The sequence below is a fragment of the Lissotriton helveticus genome, chromosome 8, assembly GCF_964261635.1.
Source record: "Lissotriton helveticus chromosome 8, aLisHel1.1, whole genome shotgun sequence".
In the NCBI taxonomy this organism is placed as follows: Eukaryota; Metazoa; Chordata; class Amphibia; order Caudata; family Salamandridae; genus Lissotriton; species Lissotriton helveticus.
The window spans coordinates 243,812,254-243,838,945 of NC_136069.1; the positions used below are offsets into that span (position 1 = coordinate 243,812,254).

General features: G+C 43.1%; 1 protein-coding gene across 1 annotated transcript in view; it reads left to right on the forward strand.

The window, feature by feature from the left end:
* CNTN5 (contactin 5) overlaps positions 1–26,692 on the forward strand; it is a 2,147,338-nt gene that overhangs the window by 1,014,886 nt on the left and 1,105,760 nt on the right. The window lies entirely within an intron of this gene.

Sequence of the window (26,692 nt, forward strand, 5' to 3'; positions counted from 1 at the left end):
ACACATTTTCCTTTCCATAGTATATTGAAATGAGTTCATGTAATTTATTATTTATTTCACATATGGACTAGTATACTGTTACATATTTTATATGCATTGTTTTTGAAAATGAAATACTAATAAAAAATTATATCACAAATACAATTGCCAATACTGAGAATAAATTGTCATCATTGCTTCAAGCTTATCTTATATGGATAAAACATATAGATGCAATTGGAATTTTAATCCATCACTGTCTGTTTTATTAATTACAAACTTCTTTGAAAATTAGTTCAAGAAAAACACAGACACTTTATAAATATGTGTAACACAAGAGACCAATAAACAACACGTGAAAAAAATCTAACTCATCACAATGCACACTTCACTTAGACACCCCCAATTCAATCTTGCTCTCTCACTCACACAAATACTACCACTCTGTTCCAACAAAACAAAACATTCTGTCTTTCTCAACCAAACAACGAAAACAAGTCACACCTGATCCAGTCACAAGAACATACTGAATCCCACGTCAAAAAACGAAATACATCAATTTTGATAAGCTTGAAGCAATGATGGCAATTTATTCTCAGTATTGGCAATTGTATTGTTTGGTATAGTGTATAGACTCAGCCTTACAGAGGTGAGTCGAGGCCCTTGGTTGTTTTGCTACCGTTATAAGCACAGCACCTTTTTGATAAATTATTGGCCTTAGAAAAAAGTGCTATCTATTGATTTAATTTTTATAAAGATGCCTTTCCTTATGAAATCTACTTGAACACGTGAAAGTTGTACGGCTGTAGCAAGGCATATTTTTAAATATTCTATCACTGTTTCACTGGGACTGACAGCTTGAATGTGAAAGAGTACACGCCACACTGGATCCACAGAGCGAGAAGTCCTCACTGAGCGTTTTAGCAGCTGCTCGCCAGCCTGAAGATGAGATAAGACTGCGAGGTGCTGATATTGTTAAAGCAGCCCACTGGGTTTTATTTAAACACCTACTGTTTCACATTCTGATGCATTTGAACACAACCGTGGAACCATTTTCCATTATGGGAGCTAAATTTGGCTTTGATAGATTCTGTGAGTGCATTTCGATGGATGCATAAACATGCATAACACCTGGAAGAGCGGGCTGCTGATTAGTGCACAAAACCGTCCTTACCGGCAAAGCTTTATCCGGACGATTTAGCGCAAATATCTTCCAGATGTTTTTGTTATAGGCTAATTACCTCCAGAGACTCCGTTGTGAAGATGCATGATATTCACGTTTTCTTTCTTGGCGGAAAATCACATATTTTTCCTTTTCATTGTTTCCTGGGTGCCTAAATGGAAAAGGCCTGCTGGCTTGTTTTGTATTTTATTTTTTTGCACTTCATAGTCTGCTGTCTGATGGTACCCTGGCTGAGGATGTGCCGAGATCCACCAGAGCTCATGAGCTTGTCTGCAAAGTAAACGAGGGTTCTGATCATATCACTGTAAATTCTACCGATTGTTTTGAAGATGGTGGATACTGGCAAAATTAGCAATTCATTTTCGTCAGGATGGGTGTGTTGTGTGATCATATTACTTCAGGCTCTTGATGAGACATCCTGCATAATCTCGGATGCCCCAAAGTGGTGCCAGTGTGGAGTCTGGATATGGACGTTAGTACTAGACCTGGGCGAAATGTATATCACACTGGCCTCATTTCTGGAATTTCAAGTTATGCCCCTTATGTGAAATTCCCAAAATTAAGCCATTTCACCACTTTGCACCATTACTTGCCATTCGCTGTAAAAAGTTTCTGTGAAATAATCCGTTCACTGCAATAAATGTGCAGGAATAACAACACAAATGGCATTTCACACTAAAATATAGCGCAAAGTGATGGAATTGCATTTTGCATAATTACATGTAATTTTACTTATTTTTGCCGAAATTTCATGTAATTATGCAAATTCCAAGTACACAAATTTTATTCACCCATAATTACCACCATCCAGTTATGAGAGTAGGAGTTGTTGAATAGCATTTCTGAAGTCACTTTCTGGAAGAAATGGTTTGACTTACTAACATAGAGAGAGCTGGTACCACAGCGTCTTTTTGTCCGCAATGTGTTCCTTAAGGGTGAGGTTAGTGTTACGGTTAAATCTAAGTGATTTGGTATTTGGTAAAAGTTGGGGCTTGATGACTGCAAAGTTTATCTTTGAGTCAGGTTTGTACTTATCTTGGGTATTGTTCTTGGCAAATAACACAATGTCTGTGTTGGTTGGTGTTAAAAAAAAGGGTCTCTAGTTGGCAGTGGTCTGCACCATGTCCAAGTAGGAACCACCACCCTAGTCAGGGTAAGTCAGATACACACCCTAAATTAAACTGTGCTAACCCTGTGGTAGCTTGGCAGAGAACAGTCAGGCTTAACTTAAGATGCAATGTGTAAAGTATTTGTGTAACACTTAAATTACTGTAACTAAATAAAAACACCACAAAAAAGACTCCATACAGTTTTAGAAATATAGAGAATAAGTGTCTGAGTAAAACAAGACCAAACTACAAAAATCCAATAAGTAAAAGTCGATCTTTGAATTTTTACAGACTAAACCAAAAATAGTGCTTAGAAGTCATTAGCTGTTAAAAGGTTAGCAGTATACTACTTTACAAGGGACTTACAGGTAAACTAAATTTGCCAGTCAGGTACACACCAATGTTTAGGGGAGAAGCATATGCACATTAGCACTGTTTAATAGTAGTAAAATGTTCAGGGTCCTAAGCCAAGCCAACAAAACAATACAGCAAAAAGTGGAGGGAAGCAGGCGAAGAGTTGGGGGAAGACCACCCTAGAATGACAGGTCCAATAGTTGTGTTAGTAGGGTTAAGCTTCAGTTAGTCACTGGACATCCAGCAGTGTTTGAAAAGTTGGGGGCAATGTGTGAACTATTTATGAAGCACTTCAAACAATAATATAGTAAAAACACAAAACAAGTAAAATTACACACCAATTTAAGGAAATAGAGTAACATTTATTAACTTGTTTGAGACCAAAATGACAAAAATCTAATCACTAGAACTGGAGTTATGCAAATGTAAAGATTTAACTGAAAATAGTGCCTAGAAGCACAAAGCACCAACTATAGTTATCTTGTCATGCCATACTGGGACAAAGGTGCAAGTTCAGTCCCACCACAAAGGAGCGTGGGACAAATACAGGAAACAAGTTCTGTCTGCTTAATAAAGTACCTTAATCCAGCTTGCAGAACTTTGCCATATCCCACTTGGAGGATGCGTCCCACAGCACTGGTAGAGACCTTCAGCCCCACTTCTTAGGGTACATGACTGGTGCTGAACCACCTGGGGGATAGGACTCACAGCAATCAGAGTCCAAGTGGTGGTTTTGAGGTAGTTAGAGTCTTTTAAGTCCCTGAGACTCTGATTAGGAGGCCAGCGAACTAGCCCTTGGAGTCACTATGGTAGTTCTGGATTCAAGATTCAGTCTCAGTCCTTCTAACTCATGCGGCAGGGCAGCAGGGCAAGGTAGTAGGGTAGCAGTCTTCTTTGCAGCAGAGCAGCACAGCAGTCATTCTCAGTATTCCACAGGTTTACTGAAGAGTTTGGTCCACTAGTTCTACTTGGTGCCCACTTTCCCAAGAGGTGTTTGGAATTTCCTGCCTCCCTGCATGGCCCCAGCTTCTCTGGGGACACCAAATGTCAAACCCTTTGTGAGTGTGCTCAAGCGCAGGCTTTCTGATATGCAAGTGTGTTATGTGACAGATCCTCCCCCCATCAAGTGAGAGATGATCCATCCCTACTCCCCTTTTATCTCACTGTCTGGGAGCAATACACAGAAACCAACTGTCAGCCACACCTACTTATGTGACCCAGGATACTGGCTGCAGGCACCAAATGGTTAGGACAAGAAAATGCCAGCTTTCTAAAAGCGTAATTTTCAGAATTGTGACTTAAAATCCGACTTCACCATTAAAGATGGTTTTAAATTATTCTATAGACACCAAAATCTTCAGTCCTATCCACTCGCAATTGAAAGTTACCACTTATTAAATGGAATAAGCTAACCCAATCTTATCATATGGGAGAGGCAGGCCTTGCATTAGTGAAAGCTGAATTTAAGAGTTTTTTTACTACCAGGACATCTGAAACTTAAAGGTGCATGTCCACTTTTTTAAATACAACGCACCTTGCCCTCTGGCCTTTTTAGAGCCTACCCTAGAGGTGACATATCTTTTGAAAACAGAAGGTTTAGATCTATCAAATGGTTTATTTTGCCAGTTTGAAAGGGAAGTTTAAAACTGTACACACAGACTGCAATGGCAGGCTTGAGATATGTTTAAAAGGTACTTAGGTGGGTGGCACAATTAGTGCTGCAGGCCTACGCGTAGAGTTCGATTTACAGGCCCTGGGTACATTTAGTACCACTTTACTAGGAACTAATTGGGTTTAAGCCAATTATACCATGTTGAAAGGAGAGAGCACAAGCACTTTAGCACTGGTTAACAGTGGTAAGGTGCACAGAGTTCTAAGGCCAGAAAAAACAAAGTCAGCGAAACAGCAGGATTGAAGGGAAAAGGTTGGGGGGAAATAACCCCAAGGATGTCAGGTCAAAAAATCCCATTTGAGACTTCAGTATGCATGTGAGTGTAGGATTATCAACTGTGTCAAAAGCAACTGAGAGGTCCAGCAATATCAGAAGATAGGGATCTCCTTCATTTGTGGTCAAGAGGACATCATCTACGATGTGAAAGGTAGTGGTTTACTTGCTGCAGTGTGATCTGAAGTAAGAGTGATTGTCGTGCAGGAGATGATTAACACTAGTCTTGCTGATTGTGAGAGTGAATCATTAATCGGGACAATATTGTTAGTTCCAGTTAAAGGTTTCAGTAAGAAAATATAACAAGCATTGGCATAGCCAATAGTTCTCACTTTTGGGACCTTAAGTGTTTATTTAGAAGTTTGTGCTATGTTGTACGCCATGGAGTATGGGTTTTACTGTAATCCAGACCGATGCTCCAGGTAAGCACAAGCGCGTGCGGCAATAGGGAGAGAGGAAAGAGGAGGGGGCCTGCGCAATTCACTTGCGGGAGCGCCGGGATAATTGCTACCAGATGCGCCGCGTGCTCCCACAAGTGAATCACCAGACGTGCATGTGCTGCCATTGAAGGCAATGGCACACGTGCACGTGTTTGACTGAAAATCCCAAGCAATAGCAATAGATCCCCTCCTATGCAACGCATGCGCGTTGCGTAGGACTTTGCCTTTTCTAGGTAGCAGCAGAGAGCGGGCATGAGAGCAGGGGCACAGGATGCCCATGCACTGTACCCAGGCCACTGATAGAGCCAGGCCCTTTGCAACATGGGGCAGCGCCGCCCGGGCCCTGATGCGCCGCTCCCGGACCCTCAACCCTCACTCCCTTGGGTTAAACAATAACTGTATCGAGCGGTTACAAACACACGCCAAGGTTTCCCATGCAATAACAAGCAGCGGCAGGTTCAGAGTCACCTTGAGCACCATGCTCAGGGCTGATGTCACAGCTGCTTCTGCTAAAGGGTTCGCGCGCATGATGCTAATCAGTGAGCTGTCGATTGGCTGCTGCAGCTGCCCAGACCGCCCCTCCTAAAACTTGCTCTCAGGATTGTGTCAAGGCAGGCAAGCAGCCTCTAAATACACATGGTTCACAGGAAGGCGTCAAAGGTGTTCTTTGCCACTGCCTTCCTTCTGCTGTTGCCAGGAAGCTTTAGAGTCAGCATGCTGTGGAGTGTGGGTTTTAACGTAATCCAGACTGATGCTCCAGGTAAGCACAAGCGCGTGCGGCAGCAGGGGGAGGGGAAGAGGAGGGGGCCTGCGCGATTCACTAGCGGGAGCGCCAGGATAATTGCTACCAGATGCGCCGCGCGCGCCCGCTAGTGAATCGCCAGACGTGCACGCGCTGCCATTGAAGGCAATGGCACGCATGCACGTGTTTGGCTGAAAAGCCCAAGCAATAGCAATAGGTCCCCTCCTAAGCAACGCATGCGCGTTGCGTAGGCCGAGACCTAAAAAGCATTTAAAAGTACCAAAACAATTAAAAGGTTAACACCAAAACACAGTAAAATACCCACTCAAATTTAGAAAAATTTAGAATAATTCACAGAACAAAAGGACACCAAAGCACCAAAAATCCAATAGGTGGAACTGGAGATATGATTTGTTATGCTTTTAAATAAAATAGCACTAATGGTAGTTAGTGGTCTTGGTAGATCAGGACCTAGGTGAAAATTTAGGCTAGCTACAATGGAGCATGGCTCACATACACCAAGAAGGTTTGAACGCGTCAGAAGTTTGATCTTTGTATTTAGTCTTTTTTCTGGAAGTCAAAATCCTCCAGTGAGGCAAGGCAGCAGGCTGTATCTTAAGAGGGCTCCACAGTGTTAGTTAGAGATTGAAAGAGGCCTCTTTGAAGATAATAGTTTTGGTTGGAAAAGTTCAGAGTGGGAGAAAAACAAATCTTTCACCCAAGGAAGTCCCCTCATCAGCCAAATACTTTTGGTGCTTACGCACTTTTAAAGTTGTTACCTTCAGATTTAATCTCATTTTCGGCGCTTGGGTTCTTCCAGTGGGGGAAGGCTGCAGGCTGCAGGCTGTAGCCGAAGAGTGCTCCACCAGGCTGGATACCTTCTTGGCAAGGTCATGCTGAATCAGATTTGCTTCTGTTGAGAAGCTACGAGCAGGGAAAATCGGTGTCTTCAGCCCAGTGGTAACCCACTTGGGGGGATCGGCTTGATAGGTGTGTCCCAGTCCTCGGCTCTGACATCTGAAGTCCAAAACGTTTGTAACTCCCAGTTTTTCAGAGATATTAGGAGGAGTACACTTTGACAAAACCAAGGGTCACAGGACTGCAGGAGCAGCACTTTGGAGTCAACACTCACTCCAGCAGATGCCACCAGCAGGGTCTAGGTCAGATTCAGTTTGCAAGGGTAAAGCCTCTTGCAGTTTGATGTAGCCATGTAGCTTGCACAGGAAGTCAACTAATTGACTCTTGGAGTCCATTTCTCTGTCCAGAATAGTGTTAGCAGGTGCAGTCCTTCAGGTCCTTTCACAGGTCTCACACAGTAGGTATAGTCCTTCAGTTCTCCCACAGGTCCAGAGTATTCTGAGGAGAGTGCCATGGGATGACAAATTTTGGCCTGCTACTAGCGTTTGGGCTGGGGTGACTCTTGGCGTTGTCCTAATAAATAGGGAAAAAGTTCCCATAGCTAACCCCACCTATGTTTGCAGCAGCTTCTACCTGCCCTACTAAATAAAAATCTTACAGTTCCCCTATGTACCTAAATCTAAAATTGTAAAACCCTTCTCCCCTTATGCAGAGCCAGAAGTGTGACCAGGTAAATGAGCAACGGATCCTCTGTGGCCACTTCAAACTAGTTATGGGGACAGCAGCACCCTCCCTATTGGTGTTGGAGCCTACTTGACTGGGGTACCAAAGAAATTACCTGTGCAGTTGTCATCCGACATCTGCGTGAGACAGGAGAGGTTTCATTGAAGTTAATCAAGTTCTTGGGTACTGCCCAAATGATTATTTTGCCAGAGGGAATATAAACACATTCCCAAACCCAAGCCTTTGTCTTGCCTCTGTTCTAGGATTGGTTTTCATACCTATTTCAGCACTCAGAGGGCTGTAACTGGAGGCTAATGCTGATAAACCTACAGAGGCTTTAGGCAGGGAAAAGGTACATTTCTGAAAAACCCTTTACCTTATTACTTCATCAGACAGTTGGGCTTTTAATAAATATAACTAAGAGTCCAAGAATGTCTAGGTCTTTCTAAACTGCAGACAACATTACTATTGTATCATAGTGTTTCTCTAAGGAACATCCATCTTTTCCATGTGCAAAAACCTTTTAGATACTAGTCACTGTAAGTACATGTTAAGTTTAGATTTCTACATGTCCTATTTGTAATTGCCAATCAGTCTAACCTGTGGGAAGCAAGGCCTACAGAGGGGTGACATTAATATTTAAACTGTGGCAGACAGGCTTTAGTGGCAGACTATAGTCACATTTGCTTGGTCAAACTAGTGGATGGCACAGTAGTATCATAATCTATAGGTGACATTTACCTTTCCATGCATAGGTGTACTTTGGACATTATATACTATAGACTTATAAGAAAGTTAAATATGCCAATTAGGCATTAACCAAATAACAGTGTTTTAGCAATTGGAGCACCTGCACCGGGTCCTTGTTAGCAGTGTCTCACTGCACATTGTAAAAAGAACTGGCAGTATCAGTCCACAAAAAAAATTGGGGGGACATGCAATAATAGACAGTTTCTTACACCAATGAAAGGTAAGTTAGTGATGTGCCTTTAGTTGGCAAGGTTATCAGGGTTTAGTGTAGGTTTCTTTAAGAGTGAGAGGATTTTGTTTGTATTGAAAGTTTTTGGGAAGATGCCTTGAATGAGGGAGGCAGTGACAATGGTAAGTAGAGGTAGAGAGCATCTGCAGAGAAAACCTTGGTGATGGATGTAGGTAAGACATCTGCTTCATAAGAAGTGGCTTTGAGGAGTTTGAGTATGTGAGGGAGATATAGAAGAGATTAGGCTTTGAATGGTGAATATTGCTGGATTTTATGAGAATAGTTGGCCGTAGGAAATGAATAGACTTGACATTGTCGATGTGCTGTTGGATCTTCTGTATTTTGTGATGGAAGAAGAGGTTAATTACATTACATTTTTTGTGGAGTGAGGAATAGGTGGGTCCAGCAGGGGTTGATGCGCTGCTTAATTGTTTTGAACAGCATTCGTGTATTGGTATATTACTTTGCTTTGACTGATTTGATGAGCTGTATGTGTGTTTCACAAAGAGATGTCAGTATCAAGAGCAACCGCGATACGTGCAGGTAACATTGGTGGGGCTGTGGGGCTGGGTTAGGGGACATTTTGAGAGACGATGCAGAGGGAAATTAATTATCTATTTAATTTTCCCTCTGAATCGTTCCTCGAAATCCCCCCCTACCGGGCCCCACCGCCTCACCGCTGTTATCTGCACGGACCGCGGCTGATCAAGAGGACCACGGGTCTTCCATTTTCTTTCCTGTTTGCAGATGGATCATTTCTCAGAAAGGTCTTTAGGCTACCAGGGCGCCTAAGGATTTGGCTTGTCGTTGTGTTTTGTAATTGGGATGTGGATTTTCACATAGATGTCCCCCAAAATTGTTAAAGATGTTTATAAGTGTGTTTGCGCTGGACGTGGAGTTGATAGAGGGAGAAATGAATTCAAGAATTAGGTTGTTAGAGAATTCTTTAAAGGATTTGAAGGCTTGGTCTTCCCTCTTGTGTTGACGTTGGTTTTTTGGCAGGTCACTAAGCATGGGGATAGGGATGACAAAGTGGGCAGTTCAGTTTAGGGTGGTTGACCATGGATTCTTGGGGACTTTGAGCTGAGAAAATTGAGTGTGTGACCTTTGGAATGTTAGGTGTGTCATAATGTACCCTCTTGAGTATATCGATGAGGTTGAAGAGAGTATCTTGTTTTTCTCTTTAGCTTGTGTTGTCTGGGAGGTCGATATCACCCAGGAGGGTGGTCTATGCATGTGGATAGACAAGTTGGTGAAGAGGTCTGAGAAGTCATCAAGGACGTTCTTGTTACGCCCTGGAATCCTGTAGCTGAGATGGAAGGTATAGGTATAGGTCTGAGTTCCAATTGAGCAGTCTACTTTGACTTCCTGTTGGTCCAGTAAAAGGAAGTGATGATGTTAGACCTGTCATTCTTAGGGTGGTCTTCCCCCAAATTTTTGTCAACTTCCCTTCACGTTTTGTTGTATATTTTTGCTGGCATTAGGACTCTGAGCATTTTGCCACTGCTGACCAGTGCTAAAGTGCTTGTGCTTCTCCCCTAAACATGGTGACATTGGTGTATATCTTATTGGCATATTGTGTTTACTTATAAGTGGTATAAAGTGGTAAACCATACACCCTGGGTCTGTAATCTAAATCCTACTATTGGTATGCGGCACTGGTTGTGCCACTCCACACAATTAGTCTTTCAAACCTGCCTCAAGCCTGGCTTTGCAAGGCCTGTGTGTGTAGTTTACTGCCACTTCGACTTGGCTTTTAAAATTACTTGCGAAGCCTTAAACTCCCCTTTTATTATAACACATGTCACATCTAAGGTAGGCCCGAGGTAGCCCTAAGGGTAGGGTGCTGTGTAACTGAAAGGAAGGACATGTACTTTTATGATTTACATATCCTGGTAGCGACAAGCAGCTATATTCGTTTTTCACTACTTTGATGCCTACTCCTTTCAAAGGGTGGCATTAGGAATTCCATAAAACACTTTTAAACTGTAATTCCAGATTAGAAAGGAATAGCTAAAATCATGTTTCTTATGTTTGGAATGCTTATGATAAATTCTTCTTACTGGTGAAGTTGAATTTAACATTACTATTTTAGAAATGCCCTTTTCAGAAAGTGGACATTTCTAGACTCTTACTGCTCTGTGTGCCTTGCTGCCTGTCTCTAATACAAGTCTGGGGTGGGTGACAGCTACACTTTGTGTATTTCCTCTAGACGGCCACAAAGACAGGAAGGGTGGGTATGACCAAAAAATCATCTGCATTCGTCTATATTCTGATAGCTCTTCCTGGGAGGGGAGAGGGACCTGCCACTTACATCTGACTAGGGAGTGTCCTGTGTCCCACACACATGGCTGTTTTTTCCTACATCTAGCCTGGCAGGCAGGGCTGGGACGAAATAGGACCTGTGCATTTCAAAGGCCTGTTATGTAGTCACCCTCACTTCGAAGACACATTTGGGTATAAGTACTGGGGCTGTGACCCTACCAAGACAGTGCCTTACTGGACTTGTGAAGAACTCTGCCAGGATTAAAGACTGCTTGCTACAAGGATTGTAACTCTGCTTGACTGACTGTTCTGAAGGAACTGCTTCTCTGCTTTGCTGAGCTGCCCTGCTGCCTGTGAATCTCTGTCCTGCTGAGCACAAGAACTAGATCCATCTCACTTGAACCCATAGTGATTCCAAGGGCTTGCTGGCTTGCCCCCTGTTCTGAAGTCCCAGGACCATCAAATGCTTCCTAAAACCCTCCTGCTGGACTTTGCCATCTGTGCGTCCTCCCTTGCCTGAGTAGCCAATCCAGTCCTGGGCCTCTGCAGCTGTTTTTGCTTCAAAACTGACACAGCGATGGCTTTGCGCCAATCAGAAGCGACGCATTGCCCTTTGATGCCGACACGACTCAACATTGACACAGCACCTGTATCATAAAGGGGTCTGACGCCAAAGCCTTCAAAGACTGCGCTGATCCTCACCTCCATCCACAGGATGGATCATGACGCAGCTCCTCCGCTCATCGAGTCTTCAACGTCGACACTTGCTCCATCCAAGATACTTTGTAAACGGGACTTGTCTGAGCCCTGTAGCTCTCCATCACAGTCAACCTGAAATTTGGATTTACCCCAGTCTAGCGTGTCATCAAGTAACCTTTTAGCGCTGTTAACTTTAAGCACTATTTTTACTTTAGTCTTTAAAAATGCATAACTCCGGTTCTCATTTTTGGATTTTTGTTGTTTTGGTCTTGTTTTATTCATAAGATTATTCTCTGTTTTTCTAAACCTGTGTGGGGTATTTTTTATGTTATCATGTCTTACACTGTGTGTGTGTGTGTGTTGCACAAACACTTTATACATTGCCTCTTGAGATAAGCCTGACTGCTCTGTGCCAAGCTATCAGAGGGTGAGCACAGGTTATCTTTTAGTGGGTTTCTAGCTTACCCTGACTAGGATTGTGGTCTATACTTGGACAGGGCACATACCTCTTCCCAATAGAGACCCAATTTCTAACATTGGTGATCAGCAGTGAGGATAGGACTTGTGTTTGTGCAATATCATATAGTAACTCATTGTTCACTACAGCTCTATAGTAAGACCACTTAGAAAGTTTTTCAATTCTCCCTGGTTGGCATCTTTTATTTTTTCAAAAGTCTTGTTGCCCCATACTTCTTTTTTTCTGCATGCTCTGTGGCTTTATCTTGCAGTGTGGAATTCAAGCTGACCAATCTGGAAACCTACACAGTGACCCAGGTCAAGGGATTCTGCCTGAGGAGAACAGTGTTCACAAAGGGAAGTGCCAAGAAGCTTCGTAAACCTCAAAAGCATGGGTGGCAGCCCCCCAAACCACCACAGAAGATGAGGAGGAGAGATCAGTGGCCGAGGAGGAGGAATTGGAGCAGGACCTGTCAGGAGGTCTTGTCATGCAGCCTACTGATGTGGAGAATAACATCCTTCCAGGACTGGAAGTCCGTAGCAGACCAGGCAGCAGTGTGTCTTCAAGGAACCTGCCCCCAGGGGAGATGGAGAACTGGAGGGTGGCGAGAAAGCTGAAGCTAGAGCTTGCCAAAATGAAATTAGAGAAGATGCAGGCCCATGCCAAGCTAGAGAAGGAGCAGGCCTTGCTAAAATGGAGAGAGGGCAAGCTCTAGAGGAATAAAAGCAGACTATGGAGAAGAGAACAATGGCCCATGAGCTCCGCATGAGAGAGCTGGACATTATATCTCTTAAAAACGGGGGCAAAAAACAACAATGGTGGCAGCATACCTGCAGTATCCACTTGTGAGTCCAAAGTCAGGCTACCTAAGTATTTGGTGCCCAGTTATGTGGAGGGGGCAACATAGACAGATGGTTTGCAGCCTATGAACTTGCTCTGAGAGTGCACAAGGTCCCATAGGAGTTCTGGGATAGAACTCTATGGAGGTATGTGCCCACGTTAGGGAGGGACACACTCCTTACACTAGAGGTAGAGGACCAGAAATGCTAAACTGCAATGAAGGCCATTCTAGTCAGTGGTTTGGACTGACCCCTGAGTGGTATAGGCTCAAATTCAGGGGCAGCCATGAGATCTCATCACAAACGTGGGTGGATTTCTTTCGATTATGCCAGCAAGGCACTGAATGGCTGGGTGAAGGGCAGTGGTAGACCTGACATCCTTGTTGTGGTTTCCCCAAATTATTTGCCTTCTTACCTCCTGTTTTGCTGGCCTCATCTTTGCTGGGTTTAGGATTATGGGCACTTTACCATTACTAATGAATGCCACAGTGCATAGCTCTGTACATAATGAAATTGACTTGTCCACAATTGGCATATTTAATTTACTTCTAAGTCTCTAGTAAAGTGCACTATATGTGCCATGACCCTGTAAATGAAATACTGCTAGTTGGCCTGCAGCACTGATTGTGCCAGCCACTTCAGTAGCTCTTTAAACATGGCTTAGGCCTGCTATTGCAGAGCCCATGTGTGCAGTTCTAAACTGCCATTTCGACCTAGCAAGTTAACCTTCTTGCCAGGCCCAATCTTACTTTTTTATTACATCTAAGTAAGCCCTACATAACCACATGGGCAGGGTGCAATGCATTTAAAAAATAGTACATGTATGTTTAAGTTATACATGTCCTGGTAGTAAAATACTCTCATTTGTTTTTCACTACTACAAGGCCAATCTCTCTCATAGGTTTCCTTGAGATAAGCCTGACGGCTCCCATAGGTTTCCTTGAGATAAGCCTGACTGCTCTGTGCCAAGTTATAAGATGGTGAACACAAGTTATCTTTTAGTGTGTATCTAGCTTACCTTTACCAGGATTGTGGTCCCTACTTGGACAGGGCGCATACCTCTGCCCACTAGTGACCCAATGTCTAACAGATGGGGACACAGTGTAGTGTTACACTGAAATAAAGTCTCGTTAATCATTGTGAATAGTCCCTCTGTGTCAGTATTTCCAGTTAAGGTTGAGTCAGAGTTTTAGCAAATGTGAAAATCCTCTTGACACCATAGCAATTATATCTGTTCACCAAGGGCATTTAGGACTATTTAGTAGGCGAGTAGGTTAAGCATTACAATATGTTACACTTCTATTATAGGGCAGCATCTCCCAATCCCGTGGCTGTTAGGTGCAGTATGTTATTCAGCAGATTGTTGTTTGCCGTTGTGGGCTTGCTTAATGACAAGTCTCCGTGAGAGTGGAGTCGCAGTGGTTGAAACGACATTCTCTGGCATGTGTAAGTGAGGGTGAAGTGATTTGTAGGGTAGGGGAATTACCTATTGAGGTGATTTATTGTGTGTTGCCTCTTCAACTATCCAACCAAACCAATGTAAGTGTTAAATCCAACAGGGATTCAACCCTGCCAATTGCGAAACCTTTGCTAGACATCATGCACACAGCTATGCAATATGGTGCATATGGGTGTGAATGGCCCAAGGCACACTAATTGTCCACTAACACTTGGGAAAAGATCAGCAGTACCATATTTTGGTAGGTATCATTCTGTTCTGCTCCCATACTGCGGAGTGCAGCTACTGTGGTTACTGCACTGCCTGAAAAATTAGTAAATATGCCCTTAAATGTTTACACATAGATTATTCATGAAAATGAAGTAAATAAATATATACATTATTTTTGTGAATGCTAAATCTCGTGAACCAATATATTTCTTCCTTCCATTAACAAGAATTGATTTGCACTGTTTCACCAATGTCCAGCACCCTACATTGCCAATTGTGGAGGCGCCTTTCACACAAGGTCAGTTCTATTCAAGATCCAGAACACCTTACGTACCATGTTGCTTTATACATTTTGGACTTTTGAAGCCCTTATGTTATGAATAAGGTAGCAGTTGGTCTGTTGTCATGACGTTTACGGTCAGATTCTTTTTATCTTTAAATACGTGCAAAGTTCCTATAGTTCATGCAAAATGCTAGTATCATCATGACCGACAACTCTGTAGACTGACATGCTTTTGTGTATCATAATTGGTGCAGCCATAACAATATGGCCCCTTGCAGTGTAAACCTTTTGTTTGCAAAGAAGGATGCTTAATATCAACATTTTTTGCAATGCTAGTTTAGTCTTACTGTACACTTAATGTCTCGAAAACCTGCAGTATTTTGTAAATAGGAGATTAAATCAGTGTTCAAATGGTATAAAACCCTGTGTATTGACCATTGAGTAGGACAGGTCTTTGTACTAGAGCTCTTGTGAAAGGTTATGCCATAAAGCCAAGCCCATTGCTTTCAGTCCAAGAGATGATTCCTGGAGCTGTGTTGAAGCTGTCCTTCATTTTGAGCACACTTCCTGCTTCAGCTGCAGACCTCTGATGAGGAATTAGCTGCAGCCAGCTATTCATAAGGTAGGCTGTGCGTTCCATCCTATGAAACTCACAAGGGAGGTTTTTTGCATATCTGATACTGTAGGTGTCATTTAGTACAACGTTTAGAAATATCATGTAGGTGTTAATATGTGAAAAAAAAGTCTGAGCAATGTTAGAAGCATTTATCTTGTTTTCACTCAATGTCACATGCCTAATTGCTTTTTTTGTATTCTGTATGGTTACAATACATATGCACTAGACTGAAGATTTTAAAATAAACTATATTAACTACATTCCCCTGTTTCTTATTGCTATCCTTGAGTGTTAGTCATACATGAGATTATTTGGATTCCCACTGTGTCCCTGAATCTGTTAAACACTAATAGTCATCTAAAAATACTGATTATGCAGGACTGCTCAATGGGTTAGTGTCAGGGTTGAGGTCCAAGTGGAATTTATAATTCATGTTCAATGCATGGAACTAAGTCCTTGTATTGGTGGGCTGACCCCTGCTGCTCTGGGGACCCCCCTTATTTTGTATCACTTAACTTTCTGAAACCTGAGTTTTGCCTCACAGATGAGAAAGAAACATATCTGATGGAAGAAGAGAGTTGAATGTAATCCACATTGCTTCAAATGACAAAGAATGGTACTTGAATATAGGAGTAAATAATGGAGTAGCTTTCTAAAGAGGCATCTGCATAATAAACCTGATTGTTACCTGAAAGTCACAGCACACTGTAAGATAAGAGTGGCTCGCGACTCGCGAGACTAGTTGATTAGCGTGAGAGGTGTACAGATAACCGTAGATTATGATATTGTTTTCCATTTGAATAGCAAAAGAACGAAACCTCCATAATTGGAAACTTGGGACACAGAACCTACCACTGTGCTGGCATTCTTCATGTTCACGGACCCTGAAATATTTGGCTTCTGTCTCGCGCTCGTTGCTGTGTTAACAAGGAATGTGTTGGAAAGCCTTAGTTCAAGTGTAAGCCACTCAGCAGAATACTGGAGCAGAACAGCAATGTTTCTGTAGCTGTCCCTGGAGGGAGTTGTCTGGAATACACACAGTAGCAGGTGCGAGATACTGTCCTCAGGTGGCCAGCTAGAAACCATAACCTTAATGGGCATTAATCATTTGCTGGTATTTGACAATGTTCTTTTCTGTTTTAAAACTGGTTTTTCTATGGAAATGCTCCAGCCTCTTTCAACAACCGTTATTGGCTGCAGTTTTATGTTTAATATTACTCATGGCGTAATACATTTAATATTTTTCAACAATACAGCCTTCACTTATAACTGAGATAGTCTGTCACATTGATGCCTCCACAAGGTTGTTGACATAGATCCATTGCACGCAAAAAAAAGAAGACTCACATTTAATACAAATTTCCGTAACTTAGTAAAAAATAATAATAATACTGTGTTAGGGAGGAGGCGGAGCCTCAAAGAAGATGAGATAGGGCGTGGAGCAGAGCACGGCTTCCAGGCTACCATAGCCTGAGCTGCCATGGAACGCCATTCGAGGGGGTGGGGCCTGGGACTGGATAGCCACTCCTACCGTGACCAAAAGCACAAAAAGCTTCTGAAACTGCCTTTGGTTTGTGAACTATAGAGGATCTGAAATCCTGAATGGATTTCTAAAGTCAAGAGCTTCCCTGAAATGAATTCTGGAGAGGGGCTTCTAGCTCACCATGTGATGTCTGTCCGCAACCAAACAGGTGCAGAGCTGATATTGTGTGGCACAGTGTACCACTGTGTAAGTTGGCTGATCTGTTAAGCCACACCAGTGTAACTGATCAACTCAACAACAGGGACCAATGATATTCAATTCAGTCATCTGCGAGGGACGCTTACTTCGATTCCTGTTCTCGCTGAGTAAGAATACTTCTAGTGCTACTGTCTCTGCTGTGCCTGTTGTCAGTGTTTAAGAAACTTTCCACTGCTACTGCCTGCAAGATGGGCCTGTTCTGAGTGAAGACATTGTGCACCGCTGCTGCTGCCTGTATTATACTCATTCTCTGTGTCTGAAGGGGAGCGCATACAGCTGTGGCCAGTACTATACCCATTCATATATGGAAGGGGAAACATGGACTGTACGTGTTGCATTGTAATGAATTTCTAACTACACCTGTGTCTACTGCATGCACCTGTTTTATGGGCGAGACACACTCCTGTTTCCTCTGCCCATGTAGTACCTTGTGTTACTGCAGGGATTCTGCAAAATCACAGAATTATGCTGGGGATTTTGGGACCTTTGTTGGCAGGGACTGAGTTATTTTACCACCTTAGTACCCATGAGCCCAGGACCGACTAGCTATAGTGTCTCACACTCCTACTCACTCACAAAGGATCAAGTGATTAGACACCCCAGAACCCAACACCTCCTAACCCTCTCGGGAATTGCAGATTGTAAGACATACCTTTCCGCTAATGCTCTTGTACTCATCCACAATAAGATCTTACAGAGACACGAGAAAAGTTTACAATATTTATTTTAACTAACGTGCTCTAGTATGCAGCATACGTGCAACACCAAGTGGAAAAATGTCTAAAACAAATAAGGTCAGCATAGCAAGTAGTCTGTAAATCATAAAAGGAGCTGTGATGATATACTGCAAAACACACAAGATGATGGACGGAATGTTGCACAATGGCAAAACATTCACGCCAGTCACAGATCTGGGTTAAATCCATCGTTATTTCGCTCACCAAGCCAACCCAGTTCAGACATGGCCATATGCGAATCAGTCTTGACCCTGTGCCTCATGGGAACATTCCAGCTCGAACTGCCAAGCCATGTCTTCCCTGGACCGGAATCAAGCATCCTAGAACCGGTTTCTGGCTATCAGCCGTCTTCAGCCAGGATAGCTTGACTCCAGTGGTGTAGTGAGCACGGGACCCATGTCTGGGCATACCCATCCCATTTAGGGTGAACAGCAAAACACACAAGATGATGGATGGAATGTTGCACAATGGCAAAACATTCACCCCAATCACAGATCTGGGTTTAATCCATCATTATTTTGCTCACCAAGCCACCCCAGTTCAGAGATGGCCATATGCAAATGAGCCTTTGACCCTGTGGCTCATGGAAACAGTCCAGCCGAATTGCCAAGCCATGTCTTCATGTCTTTGGTTTTGCTTTGTTCGTCCTAGATTGGCAGGGTATGCCCAGATGTGGGTCCCTTGCTCACTTTGCCACTGGATTCAAGCTAGCCTGGCTGATGATGGCTGATTAGCCAGAAACCGGTCCCAGGATGCTTGTTTTCGGTCCAGGGAAGACATGGATTGGCAGTTCGGGCTGGACTGTTCCCATGAGGCACAGGGTCAGACTGATTTGCATATGGCCATGTCTGAACTGGGGTGGCGGAGTGAGCTAAAGAATGATGATTGATTAAACCCAGCTCAGTTAACTGGTGGTGAGGGCTTGCATTGTTGAACACTCCGTTCATCATCCCCTTTGGTTTTGCTTTGTTCACTGTGATGATATACTACAGAGTAGCCAAACCTCCCTGCCTTGTATAAAAGCAAAATTATTATATATGAGGAGATCGCTGGGTATTTGCAGCAGACCCCGTACCTCAGTCTTAAGTGTGTGCCACCTATCCGAGTACACCCATACGACCAAAGTACATGTTCACAAACAACATCTGCATGTTTTGTCTAGGTGCTAGGGCCTGACCAGAACCGAATAAGAAGGGGCATTGTTGTTCGATCTTGCCTACAATGATCAGACTAAATCTCAGGAAAGAACAGAGTGCAAAAACAACAACATGTTCTATGTAAAAGTTTCAGTTTAGCACGGAGCAACAGTATGCAATGTGCTCATGCTAACATAGGGAAGACGTCAATGCCCATATGGCCCAGTGACAGTGTGTGCTTGAGGAAAGAAGCTGCACTGTTCCAATCCGTCATGCAGCTGTTCTGTGTGTGATGATAAAACTTAAAAAGCCATTGTCACTATGAAATAGCCATTAATGCCAGCATGTCAATTGGTGTTTACCTGTGGCTGCAGATCTATCCCTCTCGCTGGAACAGTCTGGGATTGAGACTTTCTGGGCCTGAAATGTGCACTTTTCTGTATAAAACATTATGGAAATATTTGTATTCTAAATGTGAAGTTGGACACTATCACTCTGCTGAGTACTGCTTCTGGACCATCATGCTAGCAGTCAAGACCATATCGTCCTTTCGATAGTCAGTCGTTATTCAAGAGCCAGAGATCAGTGTGTACTTGGCAGTGGAGATCTCAGCAGCAGGACCCTCACCACAATCAGCCTACACTTCAGGGCTGCATGAAGTGGGGAGAGGTGTTGGTTTATCAGTCTGGAAGAGGTTTCATTACTACTGATACAGTGCTTGGAACAGAGGGAGGGGAACTGCCAATTCTGAGAAGATCATTATTTATCTGGTACACCCATCCTAACCCCAGTGATAGGGTCTTAATCTTGCATTAAAACCTCTGCAAGATAATGATCCAGCTGCTGGAGAGTTTGGGATACGGTGCAGGTATGCCTTAAAGGACACAATTCAGCTGAAGTGCACACCTCATCAAAAACATAAATCTACAGAGGTGAGTTACCTCCCAGGAAACCCTTTAAGATGATGTCAGTCTCCCGCTGTTTTCTTACTCGATGGACAAGGAGGGGGGTGGTGTGGGTGGTGTTGGGAGGGGGACTTGTTGGGGTCATTTTTCTTCTGTTTTATGACATAATGCAACCTAAGACGGCTCCTGAACCTTTACAACGCGGCCGGCCCAGTTGGGTTGTAGGCGGCTTGTTGTGTATAACGCAAACTGAATGGAGCTCATTACAGACCTGCCTACATCCCTGTATTATCATTGGTGGGCCCGTGCCACTTCAAACACGAGCCGCTGTACCTCTTGTGATGCCTTTTCTCTTAATAAAAAGATTTAATACTAAAAACATAAATCTAATTTAAAATCATAGAGTGGAGTAATTGAAACAGGATTGCAACTTAAGCATTGAAGCAGGTTCCTTTTAGCAGAAACCCCTAAATTCAAGAGAAAACACACCGCCCAGAAAACCACAGACCCACATGAATGACATATGAGCGCATTGCAAGCAGCACGCAACAAAATAAAATTCAGCTGCGATTTTTGCGCACAAATTAGTCATCTGTGGAGCATGTAAATAGCCCGACAAAAGTCTTAAGACATAATTTAATAAATTTACTTTTAAGTGTTAATTGGCTCTGCATAATCTCTCCCACGGAGACTGCACATGGAACTGTTGCACGCTCAGCAACATGTTCTACATGAATTTGTCAGCGGTATCATTAGGGAGTTATATATAGGAATTGCGTCTGTAGAAATGTTCGTTAGCATGTGTCGCGTTGTTCTGCTTGTGAACGCTTTAACATATTGTCATCAGATCTCGTTGTCACGACTTTAAATAGTGTCCGGCTCTTAGCACATTGGCAATGATGGAAGCAACACAATTAATGTCAGCTCTGTATAATAGAGTATTTTTTAAATAGCGTTTAAAAATCTCGTGTGTGTTACTTTATAAGCACTGTAATAAAAGGTGTTACGATCATCCACAGTAATGACAAGTGATTTAATGACCATTTAATCAAGAGCTGAGTTGCCATTTAACCAGCAGCATGGACTTAATTCACTAATCCATCTTGAGTACATGAAGACTTGGCCAACAATTTCCTTGATACTATTTGCTGTTTTATATTACCGCTGTAATAATATGCATTACATCTTGTAAGCTTTTATTGTATCATTCCCAGTGCAGTGCATATCTTCATCACAGAGGTGGTGTCGGGACACGTTAGATGACACAGGACTGACACTGCTTGCATGTCATAGATGGAGGCAACAGACCATGGAATCCGACAAGCGCCTGGATACCCTCACGAGTGATTAGAGCACTATGCGAATCAACATGGAGTCCCAGACCAGTGGCATGAAAGGTAGCCTAAACTACCTGGATGAAATCAAAGGGTTTGTTGCATGTACTCTCTTGGGTCATGTTCGCGATATAGAAAACTTTTAAAATAAATACCTCGGTAGGCCACGCATCTTCCCAATCACCACTGCTAAGAAGGACAGTAGTCACTCTCTCGGCCACTCTGCTTGCCATCGGGCCAGTGACATTTTGCAACAGGAACACATGCATTGAGCATTTCAACGAGCACACACTCCACATCCGCTCCAGAATGTGGCTGCGGTTCCTGTGGGCTGCGGAGACCATCAGTGTCTCTCCCACTTTCTCGGGATCCCCCAGTCTGGTCACACAGATATTTCCAGTGTCAGCAGTGCACCTGCACCTTTGGCATATGGCGTCTATGAGGCAAGGCACAGAGGAGGCAGGTATGCCCCCATCATGGTCCATATACCTAGCCCTGTAAAGAGCTTCCTGTGGCTCATGCCATAGTAGTTGTAGCTGTGTTGAATTGCTTCCTCACTGTATTAAACATTTTGGAAGTCGTGCTTGCAGAAAATCTACCATCAGTGTGCCATGTTTGGAGTTGTGCGACTTCTTTCATCGTCTATCCCAGTGCAGATTAAAGAGCAGTTGTACATTCGCTCTTTGTCCTGTCAAATATTTTTTTCTGCCATTACATTTAGCCACGTGGTCTCAGTGATTGACTAGGTTAGCATTATCTTAACATTGGTTCTCTTGTGCATCTACAGAAACAGACTGCTACCCTATGTGGAGGGAGGTCAGAGCTGATCTAGTCATGGCCGAGATCACACACTGCACAAAATGTCCCTGGGCTTTTCTTATTTAGATTGGTCACAGCTTCAAGTTAATCCTCAGAGAAAATGGCAGTTTGAATGTATAAATAAGCATCACAAAAGCTCCATATTCAAAGAAACTCAATGTCTTCAGAAAGTGAAAATATGCAATTTTAGTAAGAAAGACACTTATTAGTTTTATTGCTAAATATTTTGTGCACATTTTATTTGTATTTTGTTAAACAATTCACCATTCATGCATTGAGAAATTGGTCTATTGTGGTCACACCATCGCTTTCTGAGGGGTGCAGAATTTTGTAATGCACTACTAACACACAAATGACTTGAACATAATTGATTGTGCACCTCTCACGAGTTCGCGGAATCAGGAAGCATGGTCATTGCAATCTGACAACGATGGCATGGATGGTATGCAGGGCATCCTTGACGTATGACCTTTCTTCCACATCTGGCAGTCCTTATTGTTTGAGATTGTTAAAGTGTGAGTTGTATGTTTAGTGTATTTTATTCGTCCATCCTGGTTCAAGACTGCCCTGCTGATTATCCTTCCTGTCAAGGCTTGTAACCTGATTCCTCTTGCTAGCCATAGAATACTAGACCTTACACACTGTGACAGCATTTGAGGCTATGCTATGGTCGGATCACCATATCATTTATTCAGTTTAGCAAATACTGCAATGTCTAAGTCATGTCGCAATACTCTATTACTTTGTTAAATAGTTTTGCTTTTGTCGGAAATGTACGAAAGAAAATGTTTGTGTCTTCGTCACAGTTGGGAAAATTGATAGTAATTGTAATTTCTTCTTATATGGAATTCATTAGAACAATGCTGTTATTTTGTACTGCTGCTAAATCTTTCGCGTTAGTATAGCTAATCTCATTGGTACTGAATTTATAATCCTCAAAAGGATGAAAGGATTAATGAGGCCTGAAGGATTCAAACCTGTGACATGCGTGGTCCGCAGGGATCCCAGAAGGGAGAACTTAGTTTGCTGGTGTGTCCCATGGTGCCATCTTTGACACAGTGGCGTAGCAAGGTCAGGTGGTACCCTGTGCGTAACATTTCTTGTCACCCCCAGCTTGCCAAATGGCAAGAATGTCTTTAAAACTCATATTTTCGCCATTTTGTCGCCCTCCCTCAGTGATGACACCCGGGGCGGCCCACATCCACCGCACCCCCGTGGGACTGCTTTAATACTGTGTTTATTTCAGGCATGTGGCTGTCAGCTACTTCATCAGACTAAATGAAGAGCTGCCTTTTGATGTTGACAAACTGTCAGTAATTTTCATGGTCCCTTCTCCATTTACTAATCACATTCCCAAATTTGGTCTTTGATAATGACCTCAATCCAGATTGGCTGCATTTGGCTCAGACTGAAACTGAACCATAAGGTGGGCAAATTAACATTGATGTCATCAGTGTCAGGTCACCTAAACATAGTTTTCAATTGAGAAAGCTATATCAGTATTTCAAAAAAGTTAAAGAATTGAAAAAGAATGTTCCTTTATTCATTTTGAAAGGATGGGGTATTAGTTATTCTGCACATAAATATGTAGAGCCCCCCCCCCCAGGATAGACATTAGAAATATAGTAAAACCCCCAGAACAAGAAGGGCTAGGGTAAAGTAACCTTTGTCCTAAAGAACAGTGCGGTTGGCTCAGAGCTGAATGAGGTGGGTTCAGGCAGATTCCAACTGACCCTGACCGGGGAAGATCTAGCAACAGCATATCTATTGTACAGAAAAACTCGGGGGCAGAGCAACACAAGCAAAGACAAATGCATATTCATACTCCCCCAAGGGAACAAATGGTGCTAGAGACTGCAGACAGGTCCACTAAGGCCAGAAGTCTTGAGTAAGGCCACAACCACAGCAACAAGCAGAAGAAGGCCTCCAGCATTCCAGCCCACACCTGGACAAGAGCATCAAACAAAAACCAGAATACTGATCAATGAAAGCCATGTTAAAGCCAAAGAAAAGGGAGAAGTGCTTCACAATCACAATAAGAACTCAAGCACAAGCATAGAGACCCATGTGAAGAATATTTAGTCCCCAGGAAGAGGACACAGAAGCCATGGAACACGATTTTAAGAAATTAGGTTATTGGTTGAGAGGGGTCAACCACAAAAAGTCACTAAATTACCCAGTGCTTAACTCACTAGTCGCTTAGCACAAAGCATTCAGGCTTAATGTAGAGGCAATTTGTAAAGCATTTAGGCCTCACGCTAACAGTAATGTGAAAACACAAGGAGAATCCCAAACCAATTTAGAAAAATAGAATAGATTTAAATAAATAAAGGGATACCAGAAACTAAATGAACCAGGTTATTCCTGCTGAGAGTTGTACCTAATGTCCTTGCAGTGAGGCTTTGCGTTGCTCAACGTTGGTTCTGATAAGAGGCTGGACGGTGCTGCGATATGAAGTCCTGCTTCGAGTTGTATCGCACTGCATACTTACCGATCAGGAGCTGAAAGGGCTGTGTTGTGAGGTCCTGACTCAAGTGGAGTTGTGCTGCTTCAGTTACGATGAGGCGGCTGATCAGGAGCTGCGAGGGTCTGTGATGGAAGGTCCTGCATCGAGCTACGTCCTATTTGAGGGGACCCACAGTTAGGCAGGGAAGAGAACACTCTGATGCCAGCGAAGGGTCCAGGACCTGAGGGACGCCACTTGGGGTCATGTGAGTTCTGGCATAAGCCAGCAGTAGAGCTCGGGCAGGTTCAGTGCTGCACGTCCGCTGGGTAGTTCCAGGGAGGCCTCTGGCGCTTGTTGGGTCCCTGTGGCTCACATAGGAGGTCAGCCAGCTGACCCTGATAGTCACTCTTGTTAGCTTGGGATGAAGGTAAGCAGGCCCAGTTTTCCTTCTCACACAGCAAGGCAGTCCTTATGTACACATGTCCGACTTTTTAAATACAATACACCCTGCCCTATGAGACTTTACAGCCTACCTCAGAGGTGACTTACATGTATTAAAAAGTAAGGGTTAAACCTGGCAAAAGGTGTGTTATGTCAGGTCAAAATGGCAGTTTATAACATCACCACAGGCTGCAGTGGAAGGTCTAAGACATGTTTAAAGGGCCACTTAAGTGGGTGGCACAGTGAGTGCTGCAAGCCCATTAGTAGTGTTTTATTTACAGACCTTGGGTACATGTAGTACCATTTACTAGAGTCATTACAAGTAAATTAAATGTGACAATTAGGTGTATTCCAATTTTACCATGTTTGAAAGGGAAAGCAGAAGCCCTTTAGCTCTGGGTAGCAGTGATGCACAGAGTACTGTTGACAACAAAACCAGGAGTAATAGGTCTGGGAGAATACCACCCCAAGGATGCCAGATCTAAGAGTGATTCAAGCCAAATGGCAGAAAAAAAGATGGAAAGCAAACAGTACTCACATGGCAGGAGCCCTCCTAAAGGAAATATGCAAACCTTCCAGCACAGAAGCAGGAAGCATGTAAAGGGGCCCTTGTAGCCAAGCTGACAACCCTCCTGCCCTACTAGAAATGTGAGAAACCGAGAGCGATCCCACACATAGGTGCACCAAACAGCAGAGATGCCACACACCAAATGGCGCTTAAAACCTCGGCAATTGGTTTCCCACCAAAGGGCTCAGGGAATTACAATGATGAGTTTTGTTGTGGGAATATTATCTTTTTTCCTAGCCATATATAATTTCCTTAAAAGTACTAGTGCAAATATTTCTGAAACCTTCACTCAAACCAGTGCCCTTACTGAATTCAGAAATAATGTAATGATGAGGAATGCACATCTGTTATTTGCACACAATGACAGTTTACCAAATGCAGAAAAAGCATTGCTTACTTCTAGTGTAAATCTGAAAGCAGAGGGCGAATGGGAAAATTAAGCATGTGCATGTGTGCACCGAAAAATGCAATACAGGTGTAATTAATAGCAAAGATAATCTATTTTTAAACATTGGTTCTGCTCATTCCTCCCTGAAAACAGTTTTGAAGCTGGATACGCATTTGAAATATGTAGATGCTACAGTACACCTTATTCATATTTATATATGCCACCGAAATGTAAGTCTATTTTCCCAGGTAGCGCTTTTATATTCTAAATTGTATGATCCAATGTTCTGTTTAATGGTGAGCACAGCTCTGGCTCTTCCACGCTCCTCTCCATCAAAAAAAAGACTTGCGTCAAAGAACAAATTGGGCCATAGGCATGAACACATTTTCCCATAGACACAGAATGGGCAAAACCCTTTGATGCATATTGCCCAAAGTTCGGATAAATTCTGCCAGCTTCCATTCAAGCCTGAACCGCCTATGAACCTGCTCTGCAAAATGAGTCTCCTAAACTGCGTCGTTCACATTTCTTAACACTGGTGTTACATACCATGGGTCAAAATATTTATTTTGCCGCAAATTATTCAATTTTTAGCATCTCAGACTTTCACTACTCTTTTTATACCATATCGGTGACGACTATATATATATAGCAGATATGATGATTTGCTACAGCATCTTTGAGAGATGTTTGTTTGACAAGCGAATTCTCAGAAATTTGTGAAAAAAAGGATTAGATGCTGTTGTAAATCTGAGATGCTGATGTCACTGCCTGATTTGCCCCAGTCTGAATATCTTGAAATTGGAGCCAACATTTTGAAAATGGGAACAAACATGTGAAGCCCAGCTGCGGCCCGTGCTGGTAAGAGTGGTGAGGCGGTATGGCCGGGCTGGGAAGGTGATATTTCGGCGGACGATGACGAGGGAAAATTAAATCAATAATTAATTTGTCATCGTTGTCAGTCGAAATCCCCACCCGGCACCACTACCCACAACTCTACCTGCACTGGCCGCAGATGGTGCAACCCTGATTAGAAA